Below are 4938 nucleotides of genomic sequence, written 5' to 3' on the forward strand. Positions count from 1 at the left end.
TAGAGGCACTAATATGAACCTTAAACAAACTAAATGAGATGTGAAAACGTGTGATACAATAATGATTAAGCAAAATTCAAATATTTTCTACAACAACGGATTCAATAACAAAGAGGCAAAAAATAATCATAACCAAAATCTAAACCTAGAACAAACAAAACCCGAAAATGACAAAGCATAAAAGAGGGGGGGAGAAGTACAAATCTGAAAGAAAAATAAATGTCCACTACACATAAGGAAAATGGTGCAAGAGAAACCATGAGCACAATAACGAAGAACAACCAATCGGCAAAGAATAGTATTTCTCTTTGTAACTATTTCTCCTGATGAAATTCTTATCACAATGGAAAAAGTACTCAACGTCCAAAATTAACATCACAAAATTACATTCTTTTTCACCCACCCCACATGGAAATACCAAAAGGAATATTTCTGAAGTCTCATCCTTAACTCTGTTTAAAAAAGAGAGAGAAGGAAATAGAGAGAGAGCTGTTCGGGTTCAATTTATAAAATCCTAATATGTTTCTACAAACATGAATTCAGTAACAAGGTAAATACAATCAAAAACTAACTTGAAGAAGCAATTCAAACCTAAAACAAACAATATCACTAAACCCCTTTTAAAAAAAGTACAAAATAAAAAGAGAAGAGACAAAAACAAACCTTTAGGGCTGAGCAAAAACACCGCGACAGAGACCCTAAACCCCCGTGGAAAAACAACTTAAGCAACAAGAAGAATCTAAAGTGCAGCAAAGAACAAACACATAGGAGAGAAGGGAGAGGCTGCGAAAGACAAGGAGTGGGTGTAGGGCAAGAGCGACTAGCTCCCCAACACCTGCCACCATCGACAGACCCCAAGCGGCCACCAACAATCCAGCAACACCCCACGAGCCTCTTCCATCGAAAACCACAGCGACCTTCCCCAGGAATCACACCGCCCTGGTCAAAAAACCTAAACGATCCGCTCCCCAAAAGGCCATTGTCTTGGTCACGAAACCAAAGCAACCTTTCTTCATTCAGCCCACATCTCAATCAAGTCTGGTTCAACCTTCACCGTTGTTGCAGGCCTCTTTGCCGCTTCCGCTGGTGGGGTGGGGTGGGGTTGTGAGTGACAATCAGGGGCTTTTCTTGAGATTTGAAGAGATGTTGTAAGGAGTTTTCTATAGAATACTATTTAGGTCTATGAAAAATGTTTCGAATTCTTGTATGGCTAGTTAAGAAAAACTTGAAACAACTTTGAGGACCTTGTTCTTTCCAATGATGTGTCTTATAGTAAGCATAATATAAAGACAAGTTTCGAGGGGAAGGGGCAACAAAAGTGAATAAATATGTTGGAAAAGATTTGAGGCTCTTGACCTAGAAATTTATGTCCAGCCAAGCTACCTGAACCGACCAAATTAGAGTGGTTTACTATTTTATGTCATCTGTCAAGGACAAACTTGACTCCGTATATAAAGTGGACACATTGATCATTTTAAGGAGGAGAAGAATGCTAGCATTTCTTAAATGATTTTCCTCTGCCCAAAAACTTAGTACTTAATAAGCTCCAAAATGCACCAAGAGTCAAGGTAATTAATAACTTAAGAAAAACCATACCTGGCTTTGTTGAACAAGGTATTTAGAACATGCCTCTCCGTTGTCCCTCATCCCGAGCAAAGATTTCAACAATAACAAAATTATTGTATTAGTAGCAATAAATAACAAAATTACATCGATAAAAAAGAGAAATGATAAAACAATAATCAGTAGAATTCGTGGAAAAAAAAACAATAATCATTATCAACATAACACATACATTTAATGATAACGATGTTATACCATTATATAGACTAAGAACTTCTTCGTTTTAAAAGCAAAACTAAAAACTAAAAAAAACTAAAAAATCCTTCAGCGGTAAAAAACAATAAAAAATAAAAAGCAAAGATAGCACCAAAAATCTTTCTTTTATTGTTATTATTTTTTATTTTTTTTTGCTGATCATAAGAATCACCAAGTTTATTTCTCAAATTTTGTTTATCGAATGACATCACATCTTCCAAATCATATAGTGCAAAGGGAAAATGTCTCCACTGAAAAAACTATGCAATTAGGAAAATATATTTTCAAAAGATAAACAAAGTTAAATAAAAATAGTGTGTACAAATTTTAATAGTAGTACTAATGACAATAGTACTAATCATTCTTACAAAAGTTAATAATATTATGGAATTTTATTAAGAAGACCTTCCTCTGCGTTCTATTCTTAGGAAAGAAATAAGTAAAGATATTTATTAATCTGATAAAGCATTACCACAATAGATAGCAAATTTGTAATGGTTAAACTTCACAAGTTCATGCAGAATTGTTGTCAGAAAACATAGCTCATCCCTCTCCTATCCTGAAATCAAAGCATTAATATTTATAGGTGTAGTTTATTTAGGGCTTGTATATTTATGTGTACTTTTGGGCAAATTAAGCAAGCATTTCTTAACTAATTCGCCTCTGCCAAATATCTAGTAGTTTATAATTTAGCTAGCTATCAGTTATCGACCAAAATCATTTTCCCCACCTCAATCAACCTTCTCTTGAAAAACAACAGCAAAAAGAGTTACCAAAAGTAAAGAAAAATATATCATGTGTATTTAGCTTAAAGTTTATAACACGAGAAACAAGGGACTACCAAATACCTTGTTGGTTTGTGGAATAAGGTGAGTTCCAACACAAAACGAAAAGGCCAACCTACAACCACCATAAAATAGGAAAACCAATTTAAGTAGTTTTAGCAATTAGACTACTACCTAAAAAAAGGCAAAGAAGCAAACGTTAAAACCACATAACTAAAGCTGCTCTGACAAAGGAATCAATATAGTTCGATTACCATCAACGAGAAGAAGAACGAGAGGAATCAAGTAACTGTAAAGGGGCCCAGCAGCTGTTTTTCCAATCACCATACGCGCAATCTGTGCAACGGGAGAGTGCATGAGCTTAGCACTCTATTTCAACTCACACTTCACATGGATATGGAGAGTGGTGGAAAGAATAATCACCAAGCATGAAAATAGGAACTACGAAATATATGAAAGCTATCATTCTTGTTATACAGAACACAATTAAATTTCAAATGCCTCCAAAATTAGAAGTAGCTGCTTCTAAATAACTACCAGAACCAACGTAACTATTGGAGGTCTTTTGCTGCAATATCTTACCTACAGAAACAACGGATCTGAACAGAGATAGTAGAAACATAAACTAAAGAGTAATTACACAATTAAAATGAAAAAAAAAATTCCTTGAGACTCATAATTCTTGAGCTCCATATGATAAAATGATGTAGCACCTGATAAAATCTCTTTGAGTTGAACAGGTTTGAAGGAACTCTTCTTTACTCTCAAAAAAGGTGTCAGCAAAAATATTCGGTACAACAGGGATAACCAATGACCAGATCCATGGACAAAGAAACCTAAAGTTGCAGTTTAAAAGGAAAATCTAAAAAACACTTGTAAATAAAATCAATGATTGTACAATTTGTTTAGCAGAACGTATATAATTATATATACACACACTGGTATAAGTCAAGATTCAAGAACTGACGAAAAAAATGAAAGTCGTTTAATTCAAGAACCACAATAAAGCTTCGAATGACATAAAATTCCAAGAAAAGACAGATTGGTTATAGAACTCAAATAAATTCCCAAACTAAATTAAGGTGTGAAAATCGCTCTAAGAACACACAATCAGACAACAATTCAAGAACGAAAGAATGTGGAAGTCGTTAAATTACATACCGTCCGTGAAAAAGCCACCGCCAAATCGTCGCACCCAATCGTTGAAATCACCGACGGCACCTCCGCCGATCATCATCAACCTCAAGGAGGCCAAACAACGGCGGCCAGAAACGCACGCAACAACACACCTTTCAGACATTTCCTCAAACAGCTTACTCAGATTTTCCAAAATCTCTAAGAATGCCTCGCTTGAAAGCCTGGCCGTGGAAGATCACACCGTCCGTCTCGAGGCCGACCAAGTACGAGCCACCGGTCCAAAACCCTAACGAAAAGAAAGTGAAAGATCACACCCTCCATCTCGCCGCCGACCAAGTACAAGCCGCCGTCCCCCTAATGACAAGAAAGTGGAAGATCACACCGTCCGTCTCACCACTGACCCAGTAGGAGCCACCGTCCCAAAACCCTAACGACAAGAAAGTTGAAGATCATATCATCCGTCTCGCCGCCGACCGACCAAGTAAACCCAACAGCCGCCTCTGCCGCTAGAGCGACCAGCCCCAAGCCGCCGCCGGAGCGACCAGCCCCGAGCCACCGCCGTCACTGGAACGACAGACCCGGATCCGCCACAGCCACCACCAACGATCCAGCAACACACCCGCGAGGCTCTCCCAGAAGCACGCCGCCCTGGTCACAAAACCCACGGCAATTCGCTCCCCGAAAGGCCGCCGTCTTGGTCGCAAAACCCATGGCCATCTTTCTTCGTTCAGCCCACGTCTCAGTCGTTCCTCGTTCGGCCTCCGCCGTTGTTGTCGGCCTCTTCGCCGCTGCCGTCAGTGAGGTGGGGTTGGATATGTGATGGGTTTTTTTTTTTTTTAACAGAAAGCTTTTGTTGGGATTTTGGAGAGACGATGAAATGGGTTTTCTTAAGAATGGGCCCGTTTGTTTGCGTTTTCATTTTCATTTTTCACAATTTTCAAAGTAAAAAAATGAAAACGGGTGTTAAAAACGTGTTTGGTGTAATTTTTTTAAAAAAACAAAATCAAAAATGTTTTTATCTTTTTGTGGAAATCAGAAAATGAAAAAAATGTGTTTTCATTTTCATGTTTTCATTTTCTGTTTTCTAAAAAACGGATTTCACCTTTTTGTGGAAATCAGAAAATGAAAAAAATGTGTTTTCATTTTCATGTTTTCATTTTCTGTTTTCTGAAAAACGGATTTCACTTTTTTTTTTTTT

At 37.4% G+C, this 4938-nt stretch overlaps 1 long non-coding RNA gene across 1 annotated transcript; it reads right to left on the bottom strand.

The window, feature by feature from the left end:
• Positions 1-2208: 2208 nt before the first annotated feature.
• LOC112091657 lies at positions 2209-4582 on the bottom strand. The gene is made up of 4 exons (XR_002902248.1): positions 3765-4582; positions 2858-2939; positions 2667-2718; positions 2209-2377 (listed from the first exon to the last, which is right to left on the bottom strand). It is a non-coding gene; the product is annotated as an uncharacterized LOC112091657 (long non-coding RNA).
• Positions 4583-4938: the final 356 nt, after the last annotated feature.

The sequence above is a fragment of the Morus notabilis genome, unplaced genomic scaffold (genome assembly GCF_000414095.1).
Source record: "Morus notabilis unplaced genomic scaffold, ASM41409v2 Scaffold451, whole genome shotgun sequence".
NCBI classification, from domain to species: domain Eukaryota; kingdom Viridiplantae; phylum Streptophyta; class Magnoliopsida; order Rosales; family Moraceae; genus Morus; species Morus notabilis.